Raw genomic sequence first — 15,961 nt, forward strand, 5'->3', positions numbered from 1 at the left:
ACTAGAATGCCTAATGGCTTTTTCCTTCCAAAAGGCTTGGGAGCCAACTGTATATCTAGTAGACTTAGTCAATAGTCTCATTCTTTCCTTTCTTTGGGACATCCCATGGGGCAGTATTGGACAATTGCTCTTCTCTTGTGTGGGGATTTTATGGAATTCAGTCTAGTTGTTTGCTTAGTAAGGGTTAGCGGGAAGATATGGGCTATGATGTCTTCAATGTACATCTAATGCCTTGCTTTAGATCTTCCTCTCAGCCAGCCTGCCCATTGCAGCATAATGACTTATCTGGTGCCTAATAAAGATTGGGGCACAGATAAGAACTATTTGATGGATACTCGGTCCAGATAAGATGGAGGTCGTGTTAGACGGATGGCCCATGCAAAAGAATAATGAAGACATGGAACAGAATGTTGACAGGTGAGAGAGAGAGATTTTGCAGATGATATAAGCAAAGAAGCAAGATGTCTAACCAAGACTCTCAGCAAAGAGTGGAAAAAAGGAATGGGAAGGAGAGGCTGAGCAGGGATTTACACAAGAGCAGCACGTGGGGATGGCAGGTGAGGGAGGAAATGAGGGAAGAGAAGTCGAGTTGCTTGTTCAGGAACTAGGGTTACCAGTTAGCAAGTGTGAAAAATCGTGACAGGAGGTGTGTGTGGGGGTAATAGGTGTCTCTATCAGACAAAGCCCAGAATACTGGGGCTGTCCCTATAAAATTGGGACATCTGGTCACCCTACCGGGAACAAATAGAAGAGTTGACATGGAAGGATGAATGTACAGAGGAGGAAGTTGGAATAGTCATGGGACTTCATCCCGGGGCAATGAGTGGAGCGAGAGCAGTAACAGAGTGGAAGGAAGGGGTGATAGGGCAGTTAAGCTGCAGGGTGAAGAGTTAGTGAGCAGCACAGATATTGGAAGGAGCATGGGGAATAGAGATAGCATTGTCAGGGTGTTGCAATGAGAGCCTGAGCCAGAGGCAGCAGGAGACTGAAGACTCTTTTGAGAGAGCAGGTTCATATATAGGTCCCATCCAGAAGAGAGCTGCAGGTGCCAGCGACCAGGCTGGTGAGTTTGATGTCCCAGGGTGGCTCTTTAGTGGTGGGAAGGGGAATGGACTAGGGCAGAGCAGGCACTCCAAGCTCACTCCAGTGCTGCCTGGTTAGTTAGCTGGAGACTGAAGGCTGTTCTGGGCAGGGTCTCTGCAATCTGCACCTGAAAGAACTGCAGCATGGAGCCGCGTGGGCCGTGAGGGAGGAGGATGCTGAAACCCACAGTATCCAGAGTGATTCTTGGGGGAGGGGGACAGAGGAGGGAATGCAAGGAGGCCTAGCTTACCCACTTAATGCCCTGTGTGAAGGAGACAGGAATGCTATGCCCAGTGGCCATGTTGGGATGAGTTCACTTTGCTTGATTGAAGCTCCCCTGCTCTTTCAGCTGGGTAAGGCATCCTTTAATCCCCATGGGGAAACATTTAGCAACATACATGTCATGTTAATCACCTAAAATATAACGTAGAGAATGTCAACAGGGTAAGCTAAGTGAGTGTTGTAGGGCCCAGTGATGGTGATCCTAATGACCTGGGAACAGGCTACTGATGGGTGAGTCACAAAGGACTTGGCTTGTTTAGGAATCAGGATTAGAATATACAGGCTATTAGCCACTTATTTCTAACTCAGACAGTACCACATCAGCATGTCTTCTCCTATCAGAAGGCATCCGTCAGTAAGCAGAAAGCCCTGCTTGATAGCAAACTAGGCCATAAATAATGCCCTCGACCAAAGCACAAAAAGCCCTCAAACTGATGAGAACAAAACAATACAAAACTATTAATTGCCTCTTTAAAAATATAAAACCAGTCTCCTGCTCGGAGCAATGTTAACTATTTAGGATCTTTCGTCGCTAATGACCACTGGATTCTGAGGGGCTGGAGTTGCCTTCCCAATTATTTAAGAACCTGAAGCAGTCTCTGAGTGGTGATTATTAAAAAGAAAATCAAAGCAATGCACTATATTGTACATTAAAATGATTGTTTTATGGCATTGTGTTTTTATGTAATTTAACATTTAGGAAACTAAAGACAAATTAGAAAAATTCTATTTTCCCCCCCTATTTCCAAGGTTATCTTCCTAAGTCAAAAATATATTGGTTACCATTTTGTGCAGATCTTGAAGGAGATTTTCCCCAGGGGAAAAAAGGGAATTTAATATTCCCTTATTCCTCTTTAGGAGCCATATTAAAATTTTAAGTAGAGTTTGGCTACCACAAAGCCTACCTAATGCTGAGGAACCCGTACAGGTGGACAAATAAACAAAACACTTGCTGAGGAGCACAACTACTAGTGCTATTTAGCTGGTTGAATATCAACCAAGGAGTACCTGGCTGTTGAATATTCACCTATCCCTAGTTCCTGGCAATTGCTGCCCCACTTAGCTAGGTTCATCCTACTACTGGAGGCCTCAAGCTCCTCGCATTACTTCCCTAGAGCCACCTCCTACAGAAGGGAGGTAGACAGTAGCCTTGAGCCCACCCTTTCCCTTTAAAGGTGGGAGCTAGCTAGCCCTCTCATCCCCATTTTTTCTCTCTATAAGACAGTGTGATGGTTCTCAGCGGTACCCAGAGCTGTGAGGCATCTCACTACCACCTGTGTTTAGTATGAGGAGGTCTCGCCTATGCCTGCCATGGGTCAGCTCCCAAACACCATGTGCAACACAAGTACTCCCTTCTCGGCCTCAAGGGCCTTGCTGTCTCTTTAGAGGTTAGCAATTGGCACACTCCAACCCTCAAGCTCTCTGAGCGCCTCCCTGGAGTGACCAGTCCCGATCCACTGAACACTCTCAGATCCACAGATTCACTGCTTCCAAAGATGCAGAACATGACAGCTTACCAGTTCCACCTCAGACCACCGCTCCACTTAACTCTCAGTACCTAGATATGTCTCAAGTGAAATTACATATAAGTTTATTTAACACGCTTAGAGATTCATGTAACAGCAAGTAGAAGCACTGGAAACAAATGGTTACCTATAATATCCTAACACACATTCTAGAGCTGAGGCTTAATTAACAAGATACTCTCATGCCTAACCAAATATTGCTTACTCAAAATCTTTGCAGCACTTTACAGCCAGATTGGCAGTGACCCTCCTTTCATGAGACAAACTCCCAGCTTGCCTTGTATGTGAAGGACTCCATATGTTTCCTTGCACCCTGAGATATATCATAATAGTCCTTTGTCTTTATTCATAAACTAAACCTCTGCTCTTTGTTTCATCCTGTAGGTTTAATCTTGTAGATTCCTTAGCGTCTTATTTCACTTGTGGTTCAGTGTGCAAATAGGCCTACGCTGTGAGGCATACAGTACACACATGGCCAGGCAGGGAGATAGGCAGGGGTGAAAGTAAGTCGAGTGACTTACCGGTATGCTGGGGCCAGCTCTGGGGCAGGGCCTAGGGCAGAAGGGGCGGGGCTGAGGGGGTCAGAGCCGGCCCCAGCCCACCCTGTAAGGTAAGTGCCCCCCCCCCATTGGGTAGCAGTAGCACCAGCAGCAGCCCGGGGCTCCCCTGCTTTTACTGCCCCGGTCCTTTAATTAGCTGCTGGAGCCCTGGGGAAGCAGTGGGGCTCTAGCGGCTATTTAAAGGACTGGGGCGGCAGAGGCAGCTGGAGCCCCGGCCCTTTAAATAGCCCCTGGAGCCACCACTGCCCCAGGGCTGTGGGGGCTATTTAAAGGGCCTGCGGCTCCCCTGCCTCTACAGCCCCGGTCCTTTAAATAGCCCCTGGAGGCCTGGAGTAGTGGCTGTGGGGCTCCGGCGGCTATTTAAAGGGCCGGGGCTGTAGAAGCAGGGGAGCCCCGGGCCCTTTAAATAGCCGCCGGAGCCCTGCAGCCGCTACCCCAGGGCTCTAGCAGCGGGGCTCTGGAGGCAATTTAAAGGGCCTGGGGCTCCAGCCACTGCTGGGAGCCCCAGGCCCTTTAAATTTCCCCCTGGGGAAACCGCGATGCCCCAGTACAGTGCACTGGCTCTTGCTTACTTTCACATCTCGAGACAGGTTTCTGTTACCTCCTGCCTGAAAGGAACATTTTGGAGGTATGGCACCTCCAGGTGACCTGCCTTAACTCCAATATCTTAAGAACGCTATTTTCTGTATAGGTACATAACTCCTTAAATATTATCCTTACTTACATTTCACAATGATTATAATGACTCTACTGGCTCTTAGTAAAAACATCCCATGCCATCCTTCATTGAACTATTGTGCATATATCTGGCTCAGGGATCCCTGCTCCCCATCCGTGCCCTCTGCCACTTGGCATTAAGGGGTTCCTGAGTCACAGAGGGGCAACAAGAAAGGCCTGCACACCTTCTCATCCATAGAAAGGTCTTGAGAAGAATGGCTGCCTGCCTTTTCCCTGTTTTTCATAGCTGTAAGTTTGGAGGAAGGGGACTCCGTTGTATTAATTTAGATGGAATATATGGGCCCAAAGAGTCAAAGGTGTTAGCGTGACCCTAACTGTCCAACATTAAACAATTTTAAGCAAGGTTTGTAGTTTGGTATACAGAGACCTCAACCTGCTCAGTACCATGGCAAACACATTACGAACTTCCTGTCAAAGGGTTAAATCTATTGACTGAACACACAAAAGGAAAAGCCTCAAAATCTGGCAAAGAGTTGAAACTGAAATGGAGTGATTATCCAAAACAAATTTAATCAAAACCTATCAAAATCATTTTCTAGAGACAGTGAATATTTCTTAAACTCTCTGATTTAGCCAAACAGTCCTCCTGGATGTGGAAGAAAGCATTAGTTCTGTTGTCAATTCTGAGTTGGGAATGACTGTCACTTTCCTGCTTCAGACAGAAGGGAGAGAGGATAGGATAGTAAAGATGGGGGTAATACGGCTTTTGTTGATGCTCTCAGGATAGAGGGCAGCTGGTCAGTCAGACAGGCAGATCAGCCACGACAGCTGTTGCTTACTACCTGGGTGAGGAACATCATCTGGTTGGTCTGGTCAGGTTTCTCTCCATCACTGGTCCTTCTCAGGCTGGACAGAGCTGAACAGGCCATCTCATCTCACCACGCTGGTGCTGTGCAGTGCAGTTCATTTCAGGATCAAGTAAAAAGCTGAAAGAGAGAAAGAGACAGGAGAGGAGGAAGATGCAGGGCAGAAAGGAGTACCAGAGGGAGAAGACGGAGCAGGATCTCCCATGTATTAGGCTGGGGTCCTTGTTGGTGCAGCAATCATGGTCAAGTGTCTCTACTGGAGTACGAAGGTCTTGTGTCACAGCAACAATCCTTCCCATAGTGATGGTAAACATTTTTTTTATTTTTCCTCCCCCACTGTCTCTTTTTAAGGACTTCAAAAAAGGGGTGGAATGGTCCATCTTCTGATTATTTTGCACACCAGTTAGCACTAACTTTGGTCCATTAATTTCTGGTCCTCTACCCCTTTTGTTTATCAGTCATGCTCTTAAGACAGTCCTTGAGTGGTATCAGTAAACCTTTTTGTTTAAATTAACTTGGTCTTTCTGTCTCCTTCATACATCTTTATTTTTATAATTTTATGTAACAGATCATTGTGACAATTCATAAACTTTTATCCACGTTTCACAAGTTAGGCTGACAATTAAAGCAGGCCTGCTAGGCTCCAGTTATTACAACAGCTCTTGTTCCCACCGTAGCTGTCACTGTACTGAACCTGGAGCTTGAGAGACTGCAGATAAACTGAATGTTACGACATCTGGGGAAACTATTACCCTACTTATGATGTGTATTCAAACACTTAACTGGGGTCATATTTCACCCATATGATGTCAGTCAGGTCTGATGTCATAGCTGGAAGATCTGGCTACTTGTATCTAAAAACCATGTTCTTCCCAATTCATTTCCAAAAAATGATTTTCCTCTCATATTTAATAAACTCTTCTAGCATGTATTTGTCAGTTTCTGCTGTGAGGGCCTGATCCTGAAATCAGTGGGATAACTCATCAGCCTGATCCTACGAACATTTAAGCACATGAGCAAGGGGCATTGGCTTCAGTGGGATAACTCAAACAAAGCTATTCACTGGTATAAGAGTTTTCAGGATCAGGCCCTTAGTAATTAGAGTTTGGCACACAGACAATAGACACAATTGGTAAATGAACAGGGAAATATGAATTTTTATATTTTAATTCATGCTTTCAACCTTTTATTTGACATTGAAAGATAGTGTCCTTTATTCTAATCTCCACAGTGGAGTGCCTACACAGCAGTAAACAATGACAAGCTTCAATCCTTAAATCTGCTAGGATACACAGGCTGACTGGATGTGGAACTGGATTTTTCTGAATTTATCGTCATACACCCCATCATCACTGCAACAAAGCAGAAAAATCCACCATCACCGTAACAGAGCAGAAATGTCCAGTGATCACACTGAGCATCTGATGAAAAACTTTCTGTGTTTAAAAAAAAAAAAAAAAGTCAAAAGATTCTTGTATGAGAATAAAAGTGGGACACATCTCCGAGATCGCTGGGGCAGCCTCTTGGCTGGTGTGAAAGTTTTATAGTTACAGCACCACTTCCACAGTTCTCCAGTGTGTTTCAGGATTCATGTACACTGGGGCGGGGCGGGAGAGGAAGGAGGAGAAAGCCCAGAGTAGTTACTCCATACTATTCTCTTGTGGACACTCTTACTCCACATAGAGAGTGCCTTTCTGTGCTTTAGTTTAATACGCTGCTAAAGCACCCAAAGGCACTGTTTGTGTGGAATAAGAGCATCCACAGGGATGTTGGTGGGGAGTGCACTTGAAATCCAAGCTTATTACTGTGCACTAACTTCTCTGTGCAGATTAACCCTTAGAGATCTTTGTTCTGAATCTACTGAAATCTGGTTTAGTTCCTGTAGATTCCATCCTCTTGTAGTAATGGTCTTTCTAGATGCAGGAGTTCTCAACCTGCCTTTTGCAAATAGGTGTCAGAGGTGCAACCACCAATGTTTTGAACAGGTGGGACCTGAGTGCAAAAAGTCCAGTGTTTAATTAAAATGTAGTTAAACATCTGGTTGGTCAGTATATAATGTTATATAGGAAGGTGATCTTAGCTTGAGAGGAGTCTGTCCTGGGGTAGTTGTGAGATGGAAAATAATGAGAACAATTGGTCTGGATAAACATTTGCCACTGAAAGATATTGCTTTAACTAAGGCTGTGCAAAGTAAGCTGTGTGGGACTTTAAAACTAGGTACCAAAGCTTTACCTGTAACCACTTAGCCAGGCTGCTTCACTGCAGTGTGGATCATAAGCTGCATGAGAGTTCATCTCTACAAAGATGGGGAGTGGATGGAACAGCAACTTTCCTGCTCTGTTTGTGAAGCATCAGCTAGAATAAAAGTGGCTGGCATTGCACCTGAAGGAGCATTGGTAATCACCCCACATCCAAATGAATAATTAGCTGGAATAATTACCAGCCTGAAGATGAGTTCACACACTGTTTTGCCCGTGATGGTATCAAGGATAACAGGTGTTGAGAGTGCCTTGCAGGGACAAAGATTAAAGATTATTTCATTATCTGGATTCCTTTAGGCAGAAAAGTCTTGTGTTTTATCCTGTCATGCACAGAAAGGTCTAGGCAGCGGTTCGTTCTCCTCGTGCTCTGGCAGTTTTGAAGCTGAGTTTCTGACAGAGAGTGAATATTGTTTAATCTGGCAGAATGGTCTGTCCTTGAGAATTCAGCAACACTCTCTGTCTGCGCATGGCCTGATGCCTTTCCAGAGGCCCATGTAAAAGTGCATTTAGGGACGCCACAAGAGATAGTCCGCAACAAGTCTTCCTTTTATTGAGGTTTAGATTAATTAGGAAGGAGGTATTTGAACAGTTACTTCACTTAGAGACCTGCTGATGGAATACTGAGCATGTTTCAGACTCATTGTTTCAATATTTGCAAAGAAATATTGTGGTGAATTTTAATGGCAGTATTTCATATTCTACTGTTTCCTGGTGGCCGCTATTATACTTTTTGTTTTGTATTCCAGTAATGCCTGGAGGCCAGGGCCGCCTCATGCTGGGCACCTATACAAACATATAACAGAGAGACAGTCCCTTCCCTGAGGAGCTTAGAATTATTTCCTTATGCATATACTGTACTACAGAGGGCTGTTTCAGAGACACTGAACTCTCTGCACAGACTCTGGGGTGTAAACCATTCTCAGCTGGAGGTGCTGCTGGCCCAAATATCATGGAACCATTTTAATCATTATCAAACCAATTGCCATCTCCAAACCAGGGAGCTGTGGACACAAAACCTCCCAGGGCTCCTGCTGGAGTTGAGTGTATGCACGTTGCTGGTCACAATACAGGTCAGTGCCTGTATAAGCTACAGTTGATCCTATAACTAAGATTAGGTGAACGTTGTGAAGCTTGGGGAAACCTTTGAAACTATTCTTTGGGGTTTGTGATTTGTATGCTTGAACCTTTTCCCTATTCAGCTTTTCCCACCACTCCCATCAAAGGATGTTCAGACTTAGCTAGAGAAATGGTTTTCTTTTTAAGTGAAAACTTGTGCTGTATATTAATGACGGAAGAGCCTTCTTCCTCCCTTGAAAACCTAGATTAGTCCAAGTAGGTGCTCTCCATTCAATACCTATATAATTTCCCTCCCCACCCCCTGGTACTTCATATTTGTTTTTCACTCTATCCATTCTGCTCTATTTTTCAATTGATTAGTTTCTTTCCCCCGTTTTCTTTCAGGATCTTCTTAGCCACTTGCAAACGTAAGACAACTTCTGAATGCACAGAGTTCAAGCGGGTTTGAAATTGGGCAGTTCACCCCTCCATAATTCTTAAGTATGGTAGTAAATTAGCTGGTATCGAATTATTCTTCTTAATCACAGACCTCCTAACATCCCCAGATTCAAAGGTATCTTTATTTTTCTAGGTGTTTATGCCTCTAATACTGTTAAATAAACAAAACCCACAGCATAATATTATGTGAGGCACAACGTACACTGGGAAGATTGTGGTTGGTGCTGATGGTATGACTGAATGGTGGTGATGCATATGGTGTTTTTGTATCCAGTACTATATACTACACATTCTGAACCCAGCCAATACATGTTTAAGGAGTGTTGCTAGAATGAGCAAACATTGAGAAGAGATCCTTGCTAATACTAAAATTCATAGTTCCATCTGGCCACGACGCAAACCTTGAAGCAGAGATTGGAAATTTGCATTGCACCTACCTGCAATGCAAAGGCCTTGTGGATATTTCACTTTCCTGTACTATCAATCATTCTGCATTTTGTGTCAATGCTTCCATGCAGATAGTAAGACAAGGTGCTCTTCAATTCCCATTGGCAAGGCATCAGTTTTCTGAAGCTGTCTAAGCCTCTTCTCTTTACCTTCTAGCAACACCCCTATAGCTTTTATCATAATTTTTTATACTAATATAGGGCCAAAATCTGCCTTTGGATATTCACATGCCACTCCCATTGACATCAGAAAGAGTCATGTACGTGTGTCCAAAGGCAGAATCTGGCCTGCAAACAAAGGAAGATACTGAGAGCCTCTTAGAAGTACAAAATTGGGCTTAAATATCTCTCAACAAAACATTTGCGTAGGGTCTAATTGATTGCCAGGTATGGGGTAGGGAAGAAATTTCCTCCCAGCTCAGATTGGCAGCAAGCTTAGGAGCTTTGCCTTCCTCTGCAGTGTGTGGGTGTGAGTCAATTGCCAGAATTATCTGGGTGTATCTCATTTAATCAATTCCCTGCCATTGTGGGGGCCTTGAGCACTGGTGCACCTTGGTCCCTTGTTTTCTCTCCTGTGAGTTGTAATACTTTGGTCTCATTTTGGTTGCTGGGTTTAGTGTGCAGGTGCTGAGTGCTGTAGGTGGTCTGTGATATATAGGAGGTCAGACTAGATAATCTAGTGGTCTCTTCTGGCCATAAACTCCATAATTATGACTTTCTTATGAGACTTCCAGTATTTCTTCTCATCCAAGCTGGAGCTAGAAAAGGAAGACAACGGCGACAATTCAAGATTAGTTGGACACTTCCAAACACCAGAAATGGTCTGGCTGAGGTTTAATTTGGGCATTGTGAAGAAGTTCGTATTGGCTTTTATTTTCTAGTCAAACCAATTTGCCTTAATTATGTTCCCTTTTGCATTTCGTGTCGTATGGCTGCTCTGCTTCTGACGATGCCTATTTTTTTTCAATGATTACTTTAAAAACCCGACATACTTCATACAGGCTATAAATATTCAGCATGCCATTTATCTTTTAAGTATGGATATGCAATACATTTGCTAAGAAAAGATAAACTAGAAAAGGGGGACTAGAACTGAACCTGAGAATTAAAATAAATATCAAGGTGAATCTAGAATCAAGTGTCCAGTATTCCCAGGCAAGTGCTGTACTCTGCCAAGCGGTGACTTAAATGAATGTGGAAAAGACTACTTACATTCTATTACCTACCATTCTTTGTATGGTCTTCTGCTGGCCACTTGCTAACTTCATTTTAGATGTAGACAATGACGAATAATGTCTTATAAACGAGCACAGGTGGTTCAAATGGCACAAAACTCCAATCCAGGAGATACAGATGGTCAGTGGGACACTATTTGAGCTCAAAAGCTTGAATAGCAACCACATCAGAGTTTGCTGCAGTCCCGTGTCTGCCAGGTTGCCAATTTTGGTTGGATGTATTCCTGGAGGTTTCATTACGTGACATAATCTTTAATTAAAGATTAATCTTTAATTCCTGGAGACTCCAGGATAATCCTGGAGGGTTGGTAACCCTAGTCTTCCCAGAGGTGGGGAGGGGGTGTAGAATATTTCCTTTCCCTTCCACCAGCACCACCTGGAGTTCCCCATACATAACAAGACTGTTCGGGTTTTATGTCAGGATGTGGGTGCCTTTCCCCCCAAGAATAACAAGTCCAAAATCAACAAACCATTGAAATGTGTGTCTATCTTCATACTAGAAGGTGATAGTGGATCAGAGCCTCAAAACTCCCCCTTATTGTCTTTGACACATCCCTCCCAGTTGCAGCTGCCAAGTGGCAATTTAGATGCGGAAAGGCCATTGGTTGGCACAGCATAACCTTCAGGCCAGATGAAAAAAATCCAGTAAGAATTATTGCTAAACTTCCAAAGCCATCTGCTTCCTTTGCTGACCCCAGCCCTTGTTTCCCATACCCCAGATAGTCTGACCCAAAGGCAATCTGGAAGTTCCACTGGATGTGGAGCATTACAGAGAAACAATTCTTGCCCCTTGGTGGTTCCATATGCATGCACACAACATGCAGGATAGAGAAACTCCTATGCCTTAGATTCTCCTATGTACTGCTCGTATAAGCCTCTGGGGAAAAAAAAGTCATCTTACCTAGAGACATACTTGGTATCCAATTATATTTAAAGCCTGATATTTGAGCTGAAAAATGAGTACTTTTGCCTCATCCCAGCAACAAGAAAAAAGTTAAAATTTCACATTGGAACATAACCTCCTCTACACTACTCTGTGAGAGTGACAAGTAAATAGAATTATGTTAATTATGATATACTGTAGTTGTCTTCATTCTACTATCAATTATGCATAAGGAAGAGAAATTCAAGAATTTCAACTTATTAAGAGACGGTTGTAAATAGTTCTGTGTATAAAGAATTAAATGGATTGCTAGAGCTGCCGTCAGGCTGGTGGGTGTTTGTGCAGTTTTTACCAGTCAGTGCCGACCTGATGAGTAAAGTGTTTGTTCCTGGTTATTTAATATCTTTGGTGATCTGCAAAAAATGTAAAAGGTATATTTACAGGCATTATTTATATTTGTATATTGATGCATACCTGATGGTAGAATAAAGTAAATGACTGAATGCTATCAGTTATAGAATTCTACTCTTGATAGTTTCACAGAGTAGTAATGAAGAAGAGTTTTCCCCCCCCCCCCTTTTTTTTGGTCTCTCCTAGGCGTCCCCCTCCCCCCTCACAATTAGGACTGATTTGCTACTATCATGTGTTACATGATACATAACAATATTGGTTATGTATTTTCTTTTTGAGGGGGAAAAAATAACCTTGTCTACTTTATTTTAATGTTTTCAGTATCTGTATATTGATTTACCCAGGGCCAGTGATGGATTCAATGTCTTTTGGATGTCTTTCTGGGAGATATACTCTAGTCAAACCCACATGATTGGGCTTGATATAGGTGTAACTGGATAAAATTCTCTAGCCTATGTTACACAGACTAGGTGATCTAATGGTCCCTTCTGGTCTTAAAATCTATAAATCTGTTAATGATTTAGCTACAGTTCATTAGGTGAACTAGCTGTACCACACATAAACCTGGACCATAGTCCCTTCTGAGAGGATTTACCCAAAATGGTTCTCTGCTGGGCAGTACAGACTCTTTGGTGGCAGAAAGGAGCCCTCAAGGTGACAGCTCTCTCATGTCCCAGGTTTCCTTGGGAAAGTTGGCCCAAGTAGGGGGAAGCCTAAGCCTCATATGCGTCACTCTTTCAGATGTGCAAGGTGTAGGAGGCTGGAGCAGCTGGACACAGTTACTAAGTGCAGTTACAAAGAGGCAAAATCAGCAAAAGAAAGTTGCTGCTCTAAAGAGAAGCAGTGCTGCCCTCCTTGACTACGAGAGTTTTCTAACTGCATGTGTTTTCTATTGAATCTTATGTTTTAGGTAAGCAAGAGTATTGACAACCGCAAGCATCCATAAATCATGAGTCAGGCCCCAAAAAATTATGAGATTAAAAAAAATTATTTTGGGGTTCTCTGAGGTGATTCTTTGTCTTCTGGTTTTTGAGCCTTTCAGAGATCCCATTTTGGAGGTTTTTTTCTACCACCAGCAACGCTATAAATGTATTTGAAGGAAAGCTGAAATTCTCAGTAGTTATGATGTTCCAGGAGAAGCACCAAAGATATTGAGACTCATGGTAAAAATCCTGAGAGCTGGCAACAATTGAGCCCAAAGGGTTGAAGGACATGGTTGAATAAATGTTAATGTGTGCAGGCTTATTTTTCTCAGAGCTGGTTTCCTCCCCGCAAATGGACTGTTCCCTGGTAGTTGCGACTGGTGCTTCTGAGACTTTGCCTTACACAGTATGTCTTCAATCTGAATGTTTCAAATACTGTGATTTCATTAGTGAGATGAGGATTTGCCCTGTGTAATGGAAAACTCAACTGGACTGGTTACAATGAAATACAAAAACTCATGGCTTATTTTATTCAGACTGATTCCAGTTCCATTTTACTTTGCCTTTACTATGTATGCCAAAGTTACCATTGAGATGTGTGCATGCCTGGAAAAAAAGCCAAGATGTTGTAATCATCATCTGATAAATTAATTCTCTACCAGTTTGGGTGACCCTTGGTTTACAGGACATTTTGCTATATAGTTATTATATTATTGCCAGTTTTCATGATTCTGATACAAGATTTGAGGATTACCTGTTGGCAACTAATTTGACAATAGATTGATTTTCTGAATCCTTCTGAATGAGTATTACACAATTAGTGTGTAATTAGATGGAATGACGTACTAAATAAACATGGGTTAAAACACTTCAAGAATACCTTGCAACACAGATATGGGCTATGAGGCTGTTACAAAGTCTAGTGATGGCCGGGTTCAGATGGTGTCAAAGCCAACGTCTGAAGTCAGGTCAATGTTATTCCTCTTGTAATACAGGTGGGAGGTGGAGAGCTGTCTGGGGATCAGGAAGGTGGAATCTTCCCAAACCCTCAGCCTCAGTGGTGGAGGTCTACTCATAAGCCATGTGCTTGAACTATGCTTAGGGACCAGGATGTGGCCTTATGACAGTAACCTGACTGAACGCAGAATCCAGCAGAGGAGTTCACAGGATTTGGTTTCATAGCAAGTCCGTCGCTATTTAGGGAATAAAACCCAAAAGACCTACCTCCCATTCTTAGATATTTTTTTTTTAAGGCCAGAAGGGACCATTATGATCATCTACTGTGACCTCCTATATAAGACATGCTAAAGAACCTCACCAACAAATCTCTTCCTCAAGCCTATGACATCTCTCCATTAATCACCAGGCTATCCTTGGGAAAAAAAGGAGTGTAAAAAATATCTGAAACAGCTGAACCTCCTTTTCCTCCTATTAGTTAGAAATGGCTGAACTGATCTCCTTTAAAAATAATTATTATTCCTGGATTAACTCCTTGAGGGGTCTTGATTGAATGAGCTTTGGATCAAGCCCTAACTAGCCATACAAATTTCTCAGCTACCTTGGAACTAGTCCCACAGGCCAGATTTTTAACAGTACTGGCAAATGTTGAGAGGTCTAGATTTGTTCGATTTAGGAGTTACTTTGTATCTGATATTATTATGTATAATAACAAAAAACCTCGCAAAACAGTCCTGGGTTATTTATTTAATGTAATTTTATTTATTTAGCACAATACACACTCCATTTCCAGGCTTGCTTCCACATGGTTTTGTAAGTGCTGTTTAAGAAATGAAACTTTTATGTACCTGTGATTTATGTGTTTGCCTTTAAAAGTGTGCGGAGAATTTTTGTTATGGTAAACATCACCAATATTTTTCATCCTGATCACTAATAAGAGATTTACGCTTCTAGTAACAGAATATGACATGGTTAATAATTTAGATTTGTTGACAGCTCTTCAAGGAAAAAAGCATTTTCCTTGGTTAACAGCCCTATTTGGATGTTAATAAGTTTACTTAATGTCCCTTATAATTTTATATATGAATATTTCACCTAAAGAATATCTGTTGACTTCCATGCTTTGGAAAATGCAACATACAAAGAGAAAGTATTCTGTTTAATTCTACATGCATACGATTAATATGAAAAATTAGCATGCTGATGGAGGATAGTACACCAAAAAGTATTTATACAGAATTTATTAGCTCATTAGAAGATGTACCGCTACCTGCTTTTTTAAAGCTTGCACAAGATACTGTAGATTTCTTTGGATGTCCAGTAACAATGATATTATACCAAATATGGTACTAGCCCAAAGATCAGTTCAACTTTACATGGAAAGATATAAAATACAGATAGAGTTGGCAGAAGTAAGAATGAATCTTTTAGAATTAAATAGGTTTTTAAAAAATCTAACTATTGAATAAAGTATATACTATAAACAGAGTGCTCCTGCCAACAAAGCCGTGTCCACACTGCCCCTTATGTCGGCAAAACTTTTTCTTTCATGGGGGGGCTTTTTTAAGTACCCGTGAAAAACAAAAGTTTTGTTGACAACTTTGCAATGTAGACAAGCCCTCAGGCTCAGGCAAATTCAGCTTAGATTTAGGCTATGTCTACACCAACACTTTTGATGGTAAGACTTTTGTCAGAAAGGGGTGTGAAAAAACCACACCCCTCGCATAAATCCCACCGACGAGCACCAGTGTGGACTGAGCTATGTCTGTGGGAGATGCTCTTTCCCCTCTGCATAGAGTAGCTACACGGGAGACCTTATAGCAGCGCTGCTGCAGCGGTACAGCTGTGCCATGGTAAGCTCTGCGATGCAGCATAGACTTACATTATGTCAGCATTTTGGCAATCTGTGTGTTACTGGGAGTAACAAGTGACCCATGCCCCACGCTGCAAAGGAAGGCGAAAAACCCCAGGGCCTCTGCCAATCTGCCCTGGAGGAAAGTTCCTTCCTGACCCCAATCAGCTAGACCCTGAGCATGTGGGCAAGACACCCAGGAAAGAATTCTCTGTAGTAACTCAGATCCCACCTCATCTAACATGCCATCATAGGCCATTGGGCCTATTTACTGCTAATAGTTGAAAATCAATTAATTGCCAAAATTAGGCTATCCCAGGTCATCCCTTCCATAAACTTATCAAGCTTAGTCTTGAAGCCATATATGTCTTTTGCGCCCACTGCTTCCCTTGGAAGGCTGTTCCAGAACTTCACTCCTCTGATGGTTAGAAACTTTCATCTAATTTCAAGTCTAAACTTCCTGATGGCCAGTTTATATTCATT

At 42.6% G+C, this 15,961-nt stretch overlaps 1 long non-coding RNA gene across 1 annotated transcript in view; it reads left to right on the plus strand.

Moving 5' to 3' along the window:
* Positions 1-6,601, plus strand: part of LOC122462176 — an 81,404-nt gene extending 74,803 nt beyond the window's left edge. Inside the window, exon 3 of the long non-coding RNA XR_006284580.1 lies at positions 6,282-6,601. This is a non-coding gene — a long non-coding RNA (uncharacterized LOC122462176). The remainder of the gene's footprint in view (positions 1-6,281) is intronic.
* Positions 6,602-15,961: the final 9,360 nt, after the last annotated feature.

Source organism: Chelonia mydas, chromosome 10 (genome assembly GCF_015237465.2).
Source record: "Chelonia mydas isolate rCheMyd1 chromosome 10, rCheMyd1.pri.v2, whole genome shotgun sequence".
Classification (NCBI taxonomy): Eukaryota; Metazoa; Chordata; order Testudines; family Cheloniidae; genus Chelonia; species Chelonia mydas.